Raw genomic sequence first — 15,594 nt, forward strand, 5'->3', positions numbered from 1 at the left:
TAACACCAGCATATCCTGCCCTTGACCAAACGTCATCAGCTCTCTCACCAAGTATGGCGATCAGGAGACCCTCAATATCCCCCATAGCCAATGTATTTCCTCCTGTCATTTTTTCTAACTCATGTATCCATTTCCCAGCACCAGGAGTTTACACCTTAAATTATCCTTATTCATCTGGGGCCATGGGATATACTGTGGTCTGGCCCCTCCTTTTTCCAATAAGGGAAACTGCAAGCCCCAAACTCATTCTCATCTCCCATCATTTGTCTGTCCACCGCAGGGACGATATTCCCACATCGCCTTCTTCCTGCCAATGATCTTAATCTGCTTACATATGGCAGCAACTGGCCCCTTTCACCATGGAGTTGCCCTTTAGGTCGGTCTGACTGCGTCAATGGTTCTGATGCCCTAGGCATATGTGCATTTAAATCTGACCATCTTACTTCCTTATAAATAGGAAAGCATCCCTCGGGACCACATACGTTCCCCCTTTCTTCCCCATGGACAGTATCTCTATCTTCATCTGACATTTCTTGTGCCCTTTGTCTTTTTTATCTTGTCTTTTCGTCTTGATCTTCTCTTTGTTTTACATAGTCGATGCCTTTACCATCGAGTCTAAGCAAAATCTGACCATCCATCCATTCTGTAAGAGTGCTATCTTATCAGTTTTATCTCTTTCTCCTTTCCATCTCTTTATTTCTCTTCCTATGTCTAGAGATGCGCTTGCTAGATCGCTTCTTTCCTTATCACGTCTCTCCTTGTCTCTCGGGACTTTGGAGATTATATCTTTCTCAGTATTTTTCTCTGTGCCCTCGTCACTACTTTGTGTAGGTGACTCATAAGCCGGGTTGCTATACCCTGCCGCTGCTTTAAACTCCCTCAATGGGTATAACCCATCATCTTTTTTTTCAACTTGTTTTTCATTAAACATTTTAATACAACAATCAACATTTAGAATACCCCCCACTCCCTCCCTCCCCTCAACCTCATTCCTGCCCCCCCAGTCCCGCTCAGTCCTGGAGTTAACTGTAGTGTTTTCCCCCCTTCAGGGGTTCTCGTTGTGGCCGTGATAGGTTTTGTATCCTTTTCCCTTGTTTGGGTTCGACGTAAGGGGCCCCTGCTTCTCCCATCTTCAGAGGTCAGTGTCTTCTTGTGGGCCTATAATTCCAAGCAGTGGCATAGCTTTAGGGCACCATGCCCTGCGCGCTCCCTCCTTTAGGTATGTTAGAAGGCCAGCCCAGTCGGATGTGAACCTTTGGTGATCCCCTTGTATTGAGTACGTAATCCATTGTTTGGGAGAATTCTCTCTTTAGGCTGAATTTCCTAACCTAGTGAGTCCCCCAGCAGTTTTGCTGGATTTCTGGAGTTTGTTTTTTTCCTCCTGCCAAGAGTGAGACTCTTTTTCTCCCACTCTTGGGCATGATTTATGGTGTTCCTTTGACTGGTAATGTGTTTTATGGGATATGGGGTTCTTTACTCCATAGGGTCTCATGTGTTTTTACTATGTGTGTTACACAGCACCCTCCGTGCAGTAACACAGGGGTGTCATAGTGACACCCCACCATAGACTCCATACCCTGGGACTGACTACTGTCTCCCAGGGCATGTAAAGTCACCATTGGCTTTACTAGTCCCAAATTATTAACAGAAACCAGCACAAACCATCATATTGTGGACGTACTGGTCGGGGCAATTCGATTGCCCCGGGGTCTGTTAGTCGAGGGGGCACGTCTCCGTCCCCCCTGATCGAGTTTTGGCTGGTGGCAGTGGATACTACTTTTTATATTCGACCGCAAATATTTTCCTATGGGATTTTCCCATTGTTCGAGGCTACCAACTTTAATTATTTAATTCTCATAGCCTCGAACATACCGCCGGTTTATTTAATTAATATTAATTTGCCGGTTGGTATTTTTTGCCAGGACTCGATTCTAAAATGGCATTTGTGTTCTCTTCTGTGACTCCAACCCAAGTCGAGCCCTTTGTTCCACTTTTTGGCGGGCTTCTCCACAGAAGCCTCCAAAAGTGGTGCCACTCTGTCTGGGTACCACAGGGGGTGTGGGAGGGGGTTTAGGCACCCTGGAATGAGTTACCTTGGTAACTCAAGTCGCACTCTTGTGTAATTGGCCCAAGTGGTGAGCCGGCCGGCTCACCACTTAGCATGTTTGATTGACAGCTAGGCTGAGTGAATGGGGGTATGCTGCATAAAAGCAGGGCTTTGGGGACTGGAACTTCAGAAGTTGCCACAGGACCTGAGAATCCGACGAGGGAGAAGCTGAGCCGACCTACCATGACGACACCACCGGTGGAGCCCTGCGGAACCGTCTCACCACTTCCCGACGACAGAGAAGATCTCCCGGCTGGAGAGGCTTCTTCCCCTGACTGGTGGGCACAACCAGTTTTACCTTCTTTCTTCGCACCCCAGACCGGTTTGTGGTCGAACTGCTCATGCCAAGCACCCTGTTGGCCGGATAGCCACTCACCACTGAACCGCGAATCAACGGACCGCTCCTTGTACCTGAGAAACTCTGTGGCTGGTTTCTTCCCTGGCAGTGCAACGGACTCCTGTCTTCCTCCACGACGAGATCCTCTCTTCCCCCGGACGAAGCACCGACTTGCGTCCGTTGCCAGGAACAACTGCCCCCGCTGGAGTGTTCTCACCACTTTAAGGTACCGTGTCCGCCAGGCCTCCATTTCTAAAGATTGCTACAAGGTAATAATAACCCCTTAACCTTCTGGACTGGGCTGGCCGCCTTGAACCTCTAACTGGTCTTTTTCTTTGGTCCAACTCCTTTATGAACCATTACAAGACTTTTGTGCACTGCAACCGTGTGACCTTGGACACATTTCGTTTGATCCTCTTAAAGTGGATCCGGCCTATTGAACTCTAACTTCACGGTTTTACTTTGCCTTCCTCTTGTGTTATGTTCTTGTAAAAGCTTTGGGATCTGTTTCAATTTATTCTCTGCTTTTCTCTCCCTTTTTAAAAAGAATTATTAGAGTGCCATCTACGTTAAGCGCTCACCGCTGTCTGAAAATAAGTGGGGCTTTACTTAAGACTTGTCTAATATTCTTCTAAGGTAGTGTATATCTTTTAGTGACCGTGTTTTTGAATTGCTTACTATTAGTGCCTGTGTGTTTTTCTAGATGTGGTTTTAAATAAATAATTATATCTCTTTTACACCAAGACCTGGTCAGTGTTTACTTGTTCTATTGTGTTCTCTTGACCTATTGTGAATGCTCTGTATACTGCCTAACTCTTCTTGAGGGAAGTCTGACTGCTCAGCCACAGCTACCAAGTGAATCTGTGTGGTACAGACTGCTACCAAGTGGGTTTACTGCCAAACACCTGTAGTCTTAAATCTTTTGCAGTGGTCCCAGAGGGAACTGCACAGGTTTCTACTTAACACTGGTGTACAGCGGTGGGATTTGTATTGAGTATACACTTTAGAGTGCTTGTTGAACACTTTAGGACAACTAACCACAGAGCTTAGCACTAAAAAGCTGATTTTCTAACTATGTCTGCTATGGAGAGAATCATTGTCTGCCAAAACTGCTGATTGCTTAAAAGTATTGTGTAGACATAAGAATCTCTCTGAGAAGGGCAAGAAAATGGAACTTATAGAAAGATTGTTAGAAAACCAAAGTCTGGGTGGTACAGAGGAATCTACCCCCCCATCAAATGTAGAAAACAGTGATGGTATTGATCTGAATCAAAGTCTTGATAATGAGTCAGAAAAGGAAAGTGAACCTAATGAAGTTAGCCACTCTGAGCCTCTGTCTGCCTTGCCTAATGTACATACTGGGCCCATACCAGGTCCCACATGTAACCCTGCTTATTTTGAACTTGAAAAGATGAAGCTTGAATTAGAGTACAATCGTTTTATTGCTCAATCTGAAAGGAACCAAGAGCTAGAGTTCCGAACAATGAATGCCCAGGCTGAGCAGAAGCAAGCTGAGTTAAGACTCAGAGAAATCGAGCTTAATCATGAATTAGAAATGAAAAGTTGTCTGTGGAAAATGCTTCTCTCTCCTCTGGTTCTTCTAGGAGTTCCAGTCCCAAAAGACCGCGGATGCCTAAGGAATTAGTGGGTATGTATGAACCTAGATTGGATGTGTTGGATTGGTTGAAAATGTTTGAGTATAATCATGGGCTCCAGGACATCACAGGGAATGAGTTACTTCCCTGGTTGTTCTCTAGGCTTCCCCCTGTTGCAACTGATGTGGTAATGGAGTTGGGGGAGGTGGATAAGAAGGATTATGAATGTGTGAAACTAGCTTTGATAGCTAGATTTGGGAAGACCCCTTCCCAGTACCTTAAGAGGTTTAGGACCCTCAAAAAACATGATGGTACCCCTTGGGCTACCTGGGTGAGTGAAAGTTTGAAAAACTTAGAGGGATGGATTAAGGGTTACAGAGTTAACACTTATGAAGGCATGAATAATCTTGTAATGTTGGAGTCAATTTACGATGCCTGCTCTCCTGAGCTCAGACAGCACTTGGCTAATTCAAAGGAATTAGATTCCAGGAAGTTAGCTAAGGCTGCTGACTTGTGGGTTGCCAACAGGGCCACTCACAAGGATTCTGGGGCTACTCAGAAAAAGGATGAGGGAAAACAGCCAAAAAAGGACTCCAAAGAGAATTCTAATAATTCCAATTCCAAAGAGGGCCCCAAACAGAACCAAAAGGGTAAGCCACCAGGGAAACCAAATCAGGCTAGTGTACCTCCTGGTGCCAAACCAGAAGGAGGTCAGAACAAGCCACCATTCCAGAAAGCATTTGGTAAATGCTTTGTTTGTGGCTCTACTGACCATGTGAAAGAAGATCCCAGATGTAAGGGTAAACCTTCAGGGGTCCAGCTTATCTCCTTAGCCTTAGCTCCAGAGGAGGAAGTACAAATGGCAAGTGGCAACTTTCTGTTACTGGCTGATGAACCCATTGGAGTCTCAGCCAGTGTTTCTTAAGTGTCCCTGGGTCTGTGGGAACAACAGAACTTAGATGTCTATAATTCTATCCCAGATAATACTAAAGAGTATTATAAGGACAGTGACCAGGAGAATGGTCATGAGACTCCTGTCATTAGGGACACTGGGGCCAGCATAACTGTGGTGGACAAATCGTTTTTTCAGGCTGAGAATGTTGCTAAGGCACCCAAACGCCTCACCAAGTTAGCTGGAGGGCCTGTGCAGATGCTTCCCCAATTACCAGTTCTCATCCAGTGTAATGACATGACTGTGAAGATACCTGTCAGCATACAAAGTGAGGTGCCAGGAAGGGTCCTGCTGGGTAATGACTTGAAAACTCTTGGAGTAGTGTCGCACACCCCCATACTTCCTAGTAAAAGGTTATAGGAGCTCACCAGACCTGCAAGGGAGAGAACCATGAGAGGTACTCCCAAGGAGATGATGAAGAAAGAGATCACTCCTGCTCCACTGGAGATGTCAGCTGCTGTCTCTAAGAAACTAGAAGAAAAAGGGAAACCTAAAACTTCTAAAAAGAACCTCACAGCCAGCACTCCAGTGCAGCCAACAAGGACTTCTCCTAGGTTGTCCAAAGTTACACCAGTAACTCCCCCTCCAGCTGAGGCTGAGTGGGAGGTACAACCCTGTGTGTTTGAACTAGACTCTGAAGAAGAGCTAGTGGAAGGCCAGGAACTCATTGGAGATCTGGATCCAGTTGACCATCCTGAGCTGCAGTCTTTACTGGCAGAAGGTGGACCCAACAGGACAGACTTCAGTAAGGGACAGAGAGAATGTCCAACGCTGGAAGGTCTTCGCCACCAGGCAGATGCTCAGGCTGAAGGGCAAGAGCCTGGGAAATATAGGTTACACTGGGAGGATGGCCTCTTCTACAGTGAACCAACCGAGTCTGCACCTGGGGACAACAAACGACTTGTAGTACCCCAAGAGAACAGACCACAGTTCTTGCAGTTAGCCCATGAGATTCCTTTGGCTGGTCACTTGAGTTTCAAGAAGACTAAGGAAAGGCTCTCACTCTACTTTTATTGGCCAAAGATGGGGGGTGAAGTAGATAAATACTGCAGGATCTGCCACACCTGCCAGACTTCTGGTAAGGTTGGCTCTAAGAATGTGGCACCTTTAGTGCCTCTCCCTGTAGTGGGAGTCCCATTTGAGAGAGTAGGGATTGACATTGTTGGTCCCCTTGATCCTCCAACTTCCTCAGGAAACAGGTTTATACTTGTTGTAGTAGACCATGCTACTAGATACCCTGAGGCAATTCCTTTGAGGACTGTTACAGCTCCGGCTGTGGCTAAGGCCCTCGTTGGTATTTTTATCAGGGTTGGGTTTCCTAAGGAAGTAATCTCTGACAGGGGGTCACATTTTAGGTCTGTCTTGAATCAGGCCCGTTTTCTACGTCATCCGCTATGGGACTCTAGATTAAGATTTCTTCTAACATTCCTTAAAACTTAGGTATGGGACGTATCCTCTGTATCTTGGCCTCTCTCACGATACTTCTTATTGCTCGGCCACACTCAAGTCAATATCCATTGAACATTTGTCAAAGCTTTAGGCTCTAAGCTCGCTAGTCGCTTGTCTAGCTTCTTCCCAGTATATGCTGCATGCAAATATGTCATCATATGCTGCAGGACTGCCTTTGATAGTGACCCTCCTTGTGCCCACGGCATAAACATTTTATCCACAGTTCCTTCAACCCATTCTACACTATACTGTCTACGTTTAGATACATGTTTCGGCAACTGCTTGCAGAGGTGCACAAGTGGAGTAACATCCTCCATTCGTCACTTTTTAACCTGTTAATCACTCGTTTGTTTTGGGGAAATGAGGGAAGGTGCTGTGCAACCCCCTCACTGCCAATGTCTCTCTTGTCTATAATGTACCTATGAGAGAGAGAGAGAAATAGGCAATTCAAGAGGGAAAAAGTGAATAGGAAATGTGTCTACTGAGACCAGTATAAGGGGAAATCCTCACAATCCTGGACTGACAGGTGATTGAGAGGGCGCTTACAGGTTTCAGACACCAGACCGGTACCTGAACTCACAAACCCAAACTGGGCATTGGCACTAGACTTCCGACCCGCTTTCTGGCACGCATATATCCTTTAGTCACACCTAGAGTTCCCAGGAAAGTGCAGCATTCAGCGATTACACGAAAATATTGACAGCGCTAAGAGGCCATGAAAATGGCAGAGGTATGCTTTACAAAGCCCACGTAGCGTGCACAAAACAGCACATCAGTCAGGCCCACTTCAAGAGATGGTAAAGAGGAAATACTTCTGCTTCATGAAGTAAAACTTAGTGATTGGCCTGCTTTAAGGTTAACCATGTCCTTCATGGGTGTCTGTCAATATGATACTTCCCTGCTCCAAAGCTTACATAGGAAACGCCAGAACAACTAGGCCCAGAGGCTATGATGCAGTCGGGCTGGAATAACGAAATACTGAAGAGCAATCTTATATTTCAGAGTGGGAAAAGCAAATATGACCCCGACGTGATTTGAACACTTCGTATCTAGAGTAAGACGCTCTACCATTGAGCCAAGAGGTCCTTGTGGCAATCCTCCTGGTGTGTCTGATGACAGAATAAAGGTAGGAGACGTACATGCACCTGCAGAGCCTCATTGCTTCTTTAAGTAGACTGGCTAGGATAGCTTCCTTCTGTGCATCATTACACGCTGCAGCCAAACCCTTCCCATGATGGGTTGATGGTTATGTATCTAATGGCAAGTTTTTAAAAACTAAAGCAAGCGGGAAGAAGCGCTTACCGTTTATTGGATTTTTTGGTCGTCAGCAGGAGAGACCTGCGAGAGGTAAACAGAAGTTTGCAGCTGGTCATCCCTGAATTTTTGAGCCAAAATGCAAGGTCCTGGGTGGGCTTGAATGAATGCACTAACCGATTGCCCCACAGAGAGTCATCGCACTTGGCAGTGATTGGTGTGCTGTTTGCTTATGCTTCCCAGGCAACCTCGAAATCTTTCTAAAAGAGCTCTATTTCCCATAGCAAATCAGGGCATCAGAGCGCTTCCCTACGTCCCCGAATCCACAAACACAGGGGATTTAGTAGAGGACAGAGCCCATCAACAGTGCACCAAATGTCCTCTGTATAGGCATAACTTGCTATGAGGAGAAAGCCACAGTTGAGCACTTGTGTTAGAAGGGGACAGTAGGCTGAACCCAGAGAACACGGGAGAAATGACTCAGGTTTACTGAGTGGAACACTCTGTGTCTTTGTGCCAAAAACAGCAGCGTCTTTTCGGTTAACAGCCGAACGCGCTAACCGATTGCGCCACAGACACTCACTGGCATGTGTGTTCTGCCTTTGGCCTGATTGCATTGCTATTTTTTTCTGATTGGCAGAAAACCTGAACTTTTTTCTGAAAAAGGCATGCCTCTCTTAGCACTGCAGTGCATTAGACTGCTCCCTTGCTTCCCTGAGTCCCCAAATACACAACCACCTTTCGCACAATAGTTTAGTTTAGTTTAGTTTATTATTTGTTTATTATTTGTATACAATAGAAGACACATTCCAGCAGATTTAGAAGACACATTCCAGCAGATTTAGCAAGAGTGCACCAAGGTTTCTATATGTAGGTACCTTGCTGAGAAGCAAGACCTGCAGTTGCATTCTTCTGTTAAAAGAGGGCAGCAGAGTGCACCAAGAGAACTTGGGGGAAGTAGCTTATGTTAACTACTTGCCATGCTCTTTATAGATCCCTCTGTTTGCCTGGGTGAATTCTAATTTCTGGGGTAGAGTAAGCAATTTTTGGATCTAGATGCTGTGCGCAACAGGAATGCTACAGACTGCACTGTACTGCTACTGAAAATATACCCATTTTAGTAGGATGTTCATGTAAGCTTGTGTTAGGCAATGGTCGAAGTGGGCGGGAGTGGTTGGGAGCGGTGCTCCTCTACTTTTTTAAATTAAGTTTTACTGTTCCTATACTTTTATTTTAAAAAGAAACCGTTCCAGAAAGTTTACGTTTTAAAATAAAAGTGTAGGAAGAAGGTGAAACTTGCACTTTCAGTGCACTGCACTGAACGTTCCCTTATACAGCAGGCGCATGTGTTTGAGGTTTGTATTGTGCAGAGGAGGGTGTGTGGTGATGGGGTTTGTGTGGAGCGGGTGCAGACCAGTAGGGAAAATAGTTCCACTACTTCTTTTCGCACATTTCGACCACTAGTGTTAGGCAGAATTGCATGCAGTACCCTCTGGGACCACCACATACAATTAGGACAACAGGTGTAAGCAAAACCAACCTTTGGTATAAGTCTGTACTACACAGTTTTTGGTAGAAAGCTGAGCAGCCAGGCTTATCTCAAGAGGGAATGTGAGCAGTACCAGAAGTTACACAGAGGTCTTACAATCACAGGTGTTCAAATAGACACTTACATTCAAGGTTTCTTGGTAAAACACTTATTAATTTATTACACAATCATTTAGAAAACATTCACTAGAAGGAGGCAACTTAATATTATACACAAACACACTTCAGTACTAAACCAATACGTTTCTGAGTAAATTAGGCTCCCCTGAAATAGGAGCAAATTGGCATTTCAGTCACTTTGAATGGGAGTAAAAGGCACAAGTTAGCAGAATAGATCACAAATACTTTCTTAGGCAGTGCAAATAGTTTCAGTTCACCAGAGGACTCTATTCAGTTCAATAGTCCTAAGCCAAAGTCAATCGACTAGTGTGTTGGATTGGAAAGAGCAGATCTTGTAGTAAACGGTAAAGTCTTTGCAGAAGTTCTCAGAAGTAGTTTGTACGAAAAAGAATCATATGTTGGGTCACATGCTGATTAGGCCTGCAAGTTGGGAAAGTTCCACAAACTTTCACCGCGAGAGATGCGTTCTCTCAATTGGGTTGGCACAGTACCTTAATATCAAGCAAAAGATGCAGCTGAAGATGTTGGTTCCTGGCAGTTCCTGCAGATCTCACTGTTCCTGAGCCTCAGTCGTGGGGACAAGAGGGAGGACGTCGGGGGACTCCTGCAATGCATGGGATCGTCTTAAAATGCAGACAAAATTGAGTCACTTAGTTCCAGTAGCTGTAATTGAAGCACACAAGCTGGTGTCCTTCCCCCTGCTTAATCCTAACCAGCTTCGAGAATGGTATCCAGGTGGCTTACGAGTTGATTGGTCCCACCAACTCAAAGGAAGAAGTCGTCATTGAAGGGGCTTCGGACCTGCAGCAGGGCTTCACCGGGCAAACCAACGGTCCAGGAGTTGCAGCAGCCATCCTCTTCCAGCTCATCTTCGGTTTTTTCGTTCCGGTGTTCGACTCTGCTTTCCAGTCCAAGAGACTCTTTTTTTAATCGGTTTTCTCCCTTTCATTCCAGCCTAGCTGTCACTCGCCCAGCAGGGTGGCTGTCCTTGCCGGACAGTTAGCCAGCCAATCACACCAGAGTGCATTTGGGTCTCCTAGGAGACTAAGCACAGGGAGTTTCGGGCATCTCCCACACTTCCTGCCCACCCCAGACACTTAGACGCCAGAGGCGGTCTTCAGTCCTGAAGCCCGCCAAAGGCATACGAACAAAGGGACCAAAACTGGTTTGGCGCGCAGAGACAAACTCTAGAAGGACCTTTCCAAAAAGAACTAGCAAAAAAAAGACCGGAACCTGTTTAAACAAAGGGGCTTAAGGCGCCATCTTGAAAAACATGGCTCCCGCTATTTTTAGCTACCAGTGTTCGTGGTCGGGAAAAATCATGGTAGTTTGTTGTAAAACCACTGCCACCAGCCATTTCCATAGTAAAGGCATTTGACTGCTACATGAGTATTTAGACACAGGAGATACTATGTAACCACTCCAGCACTCTATTGTAAGATAGTGTGTGCTGGGTCTAGGAATTTGGAAAGACTAGTAAAGTCAATTTCACTTTGCATTCTCTGTGAAACAGTAGTTTATCCCAGAGAAGGTATTTAAACCTTTTGGAAGTCTAAAAAGACATCCCTGTGTCACTGCACTGAGGGTGCTGTGTAACACACACGAAAATATGCCTATGGAGTTTTCTTAAAACTCCATAATCAAAGAACACAAGAGTAAAACACACATCAAAATATTTGAAATAGTGGGAGAAAAGGCTCACACTCTTGCCAGGTAAAACAAATCAAGTCCTCAAAAATCCAGCAAAGTTGCTAGGGGTCTCTAAGGTGAAGAGAATTAGTAGATTTTTGAGAATTTTCCCTAAAAGCTTGTTTTCAGAAAACTACTTGCTGGAGGCCCTACAACAGACTACTGGGGCAAAGGAAGAGGGATTGGGGATCGTGACCCGAGCCGCGATCGCCTGAGGAATGGCAGGCAGAGAGCCCAGGTTGTCCATTGGGCACATCTCCTATGAAAGGTAGGGTTGTGCCCGAGACAACTCTGAGTGCCACCTCGAATTCTAAGAAATGCGAACTAAGGTCCTACGCTTTTTATTGCCGGTGGATCTTTGTTTCAGACAAATGTACATGCCTCGCATAACCCCTTGCAATGCACGTAGGGAAATGAGGGGAGGTGTTGTGCAACCCCCTCACTGCCAATGTCTTTCTTGCCTATAATGTATCTATGAGAGAGAGAGAAATAGGCAATGCGAGAGTGAAAAAGTGAATAGGAAATGTGTCTACTGAGACCAGTATAAGGGAAAATCCTCAGAATCCTGGACTGACAGGTGATTGGGAGGGTGCTTACAGGTTTCCGACACCAGACTGGTACCTGAACTCACAAACCCAAAATGCAAAGTGATGGGCATTGCCACTAGACTGCCGACTCCCTTTCGGGGCCCCATCATATATCCTTTAGTCACACCTAGAGTTCCCAGGACAGTGCAGCATTCAGTGATTGCACGGAAATATTGACAGCGCTAAGAGGCCATGCAAATGGCAGAGGTATGCTTTGCAAAGCCCACGTAGCATGCACAAAACAGCACATCAGTCAGGCCCACTTGAAGAGATGGTAAAGAGGAAATACTTCTGCTGCATGCAGTAAAACATATAGGTTGGCCTGCTTTAAACGTTGACATGTCCTTCATGGGTGTCTGTCCATATGTTACTTCCCTGCTGCAAATCTTTAATATGGAACGCCAGAACAATTAGGCCCAGAGCGCAAAGATGCAGTCATGCAGTCATGATACTGAAGAGAAATCTTATATTTCAGAGTGGGAAAACAAATATGACCCCGACGTCATTTTAACATGCAACCTTCTGATCTGGAGTCAGACGTGTGGGATACATTGACCCAATCAGCAGAATTCCCATCCATAACCAAGCAGAATTTCAGCAGTTAACAGCAAAATGTCTGCGCTGGCTCCTTGGAGCACCATTGCCCCGCATCAAAACTGCATTTTGCAGCTAGAAAATGATGGCTGCACTGTTTTGCCAAGCAACTTTGGGCAAGTTGGAATAGGGAGCACACAGAGAAAGGCTGCCAGGGTGTGTTCTTGTGTGTACTAAAGAAGCAAAGTGAAAAGCAGTGCTGCTTTGCTGCTAGCCCAAAGTACCGCATTGAAAAACGGAAATATTTTACATTTAAAATGTTGCCGCTCTGATGCTCTTTTCATCTGTTCTACAATACTCTGCTTTTATCAGTGAGACCCTGCCATGCCCCTCCATATTCAGATTGTCTTCCAGCAGAAGAGAGCATTATCCCTGAATGACAGTTTGTGTCAGACCAGATCTGGGAAATCAACAGAAGCTTTACTTTCAGCCGCACGGAAAAACGCTTGACTTTTGGGCCACAAAATTTCAAAAATCAATGTTTTTAAAAGAAACCCTAGCTCTAAGTGCATATGTCAATTTCAGTGGGCCTGTGTCCAAAACAGATTGCTGTATAAGAGAAACTGACTAGGGCTGCAAAACAATGTTGGGAAGTCAGATGGAAGAGAAAACCTTTTGAAAGGACACTCCAGCAGACTTCACCATGTGTTAAAATGTGTTTTTGCAAATAAGGACAAATACCTGTTTTAAAAGTGTCATGTTGACTAAGGCCCTGTCTTGGCCTAGCAATATAAAGGGGGTTTTGCTGGGAAACTTATATGGGATGTTTTATCTCAACAGGCTTGCTTCTAATTCAGAACAAAAGAAAAGAAAGAAAGAAATGTTTTGGCTGTACTGTGAAATCAGCCCAAACAGGGTTTCTACTATGGATAAAGCAGTGGTCTTCAAACTTTTTTGGCCGGGCCCCCCCTGAGAAAAGTTTGGGCAGGCCGGGCCCCCCAAAAAGTGCCAGATGGACAGTATGTAGAAATCGCTATGAACTTTTGCGTGCCGTCACCGCACCCTACTCCCAGTACAGACCCTGGGCACTCCCCACCCTACTCCCACCACTATTCCAGTGCTGCCACCCATCCTGCTCCCAACACACTCCCATAACACAAGCATACACACATCCATACACATTTAAATAAAAAATGAATCGCCATAAACGTACCTTCTGCAGGGGCCTGCGCGTGGTTGCTAATATGCCCCGCTCCAGGTTGCTCTGCCCGTATGTGCGAGGATGCGCAGGAGCACCCCCTCGCACATACATACATGCAGTGCCCCAGCCAGCATTTCCAATGAGGTATGCAAGGCTGGCGTAGTAAAACACGCCCAGTGTTGCATGGCTCAGTGATCATGTGCGGCTGGAGAAATGAACTGTCAAAGGCAAATAGTGTTTCCCTTTGACAGTTCAGCCAGCCCAGGAGTGCTCCCTCAGCTGGAAAAAGCAGCTGAGTGAGTGCTCAGTGTTTCACTGGGCTGGCTCCTCGGCTCCTCCATAATGGGAGAGGTGGCCAGTGGGTGGACGCCCTCTCACCCATTATGGATGAGCCGGCAGGCTTGGACTGGCCTATATGGCAATAGGGCGATGACCATACCAAAAATGTAAAATGCTAGTGTAGGCCAGTCAAAATGGGCCACTTTATTGGCCAATGTGGGCCAGTTTGAGGAGTTACTTCAGTATGCAGCTAGTAGATTTGCCCATTGTTGTTGAATAAATATTCTTTAAATATCACAATTTGTTTACATTTGAACAAAAAACAACCCCTTGGGTACTATTCAAACAGTGTGTGACTAAAGGACTGAATATCCATTTGCAACTGCTGGACATTTTTTTCATTGGTGCCTAAAACCTTTTTATGGTCCAGTCTGACCATGTGAGCTACCCCTTCCCATTTCCTCCAAGCTAAAAAAATAAAAATAAAGTTTTTTCTTATTTTTTTTCCGTTTTTTACTTTTCATGCTGGACTCTGGCGCCCCCCCTGGGATGCGGCCACGCCCCCCTGTGGGGCATGCCCCATAGTTTGAAGACCTCTGGGCTAAAGGGACATGTGGGGGCTGACAACAGGGATGCCCTAACCCCAAGAGAAGCCGCAAGGGATTTCTGGGACGCCTATGTGTTAATTATGCCCTTTGAAACTTTGAATGGACCAGGAGGCAGCATATGACATGCTCGTCAGACTTTTGTCTGTGTTCCAGGTTGAGACAAAAGATTCTGGGACACTTACGTGTGACTTTTAGAAAATCACCTCTCCTCAACTTCTACTGGGGAGCTTTAAAGCCAACTCCAGAGCAGCCTTTATAAGCTATGCCCTTATTTGGAAGACAATGCTGGCCTTTTGGCTAAAAAGGCTACTTTATTAATACATTTAAAGACCTTTTATCTCCAAAATTGGACAACACAGTTATGTAAAAGTTTCACAATCAAGATGCAATTTTGGTGGCTTTAATTTAAGATGTGGTAGCCTTCACTGGCATATTGGGGACAGAAATGGCAGAGAATTGGATATTCTGAGGAAAATGTACATGATGCAACTTTGAAATGTAATATTCACATGCCTTATGATAATATTTACACCTGGATAAAGTTATAGAATTTTAGGTAAAATAATTTCATTAAAAATGACAAAAAACTATTAGACGGACGAAACAAAGTCCTACAAACTGGAGAGTTGGACTGCCATGCTCTGAATGAAATATGTCATTTGCTTATGTAATTGCAAAAAAGCCACGACTGTATATATGTGTGATTTATGTTAAGATGGATTTTTGGCAAAAATTGCTGTGGGGTGGCTTTGCACCTCATAAAACATAACCCTCTAAACGGAGTCCCCTCCTGGAGGAGGCGACCACCATGGGCTGACCTATTCAGTTCTTGGGGGTAGGTCTAGCTTAGTTCTGCCCAACAATAGATCCAGTGATGTCACCCGCTCTTATATAAGGGGTGGGAGCTCACTGAGACAGGACACACTCTCCTGAATTTCCAGCACCTGTATATCCAGACATTCCAGATCCACCTTTGCAAGATTCCACTCTACTGCTAGGCCAAAGCATAGCTGACCCTGTCCCAGCAAGGCCATTGATCAGGAAACCCCACTAAAAATCCCAATAACAAAGGGGAAAAGTTGAGGTACCCTTTTGGGGAGCATCCTGTGACCAGACTGGATTTTTGCCCACTACCTACATGCCCGCTATCCCCTTGCCATCCAGTGACCAGACTTGACCATCTGCTTGCTGTTAGGAGAGCCGCCATCCGGTGACCAGAGCCATTTGAGTCCAGAACCTGGTTGGCTGACCCAAATCCCAAACTCAAGTGCGGATTGTGAGTATTTCCCCATCCCATAGCCACACATAGCCTACCCCATCTTGACCCTTTGTCT

Source organism: Ambystoma mexicanum, chromosome 11 (assembly GCF_040938575.1).
Source record: "Ambystoma mexicanum isolate Mex_15411 chromosome 11, UKY_AmexF1_1, whole genome shotgun sequence".
NCBI lineage: Eukaryota > Metazoa > Chordata > Amphibia > Caudata > Ambystomatidae > Ambystoma > Ambystoma mexicanum.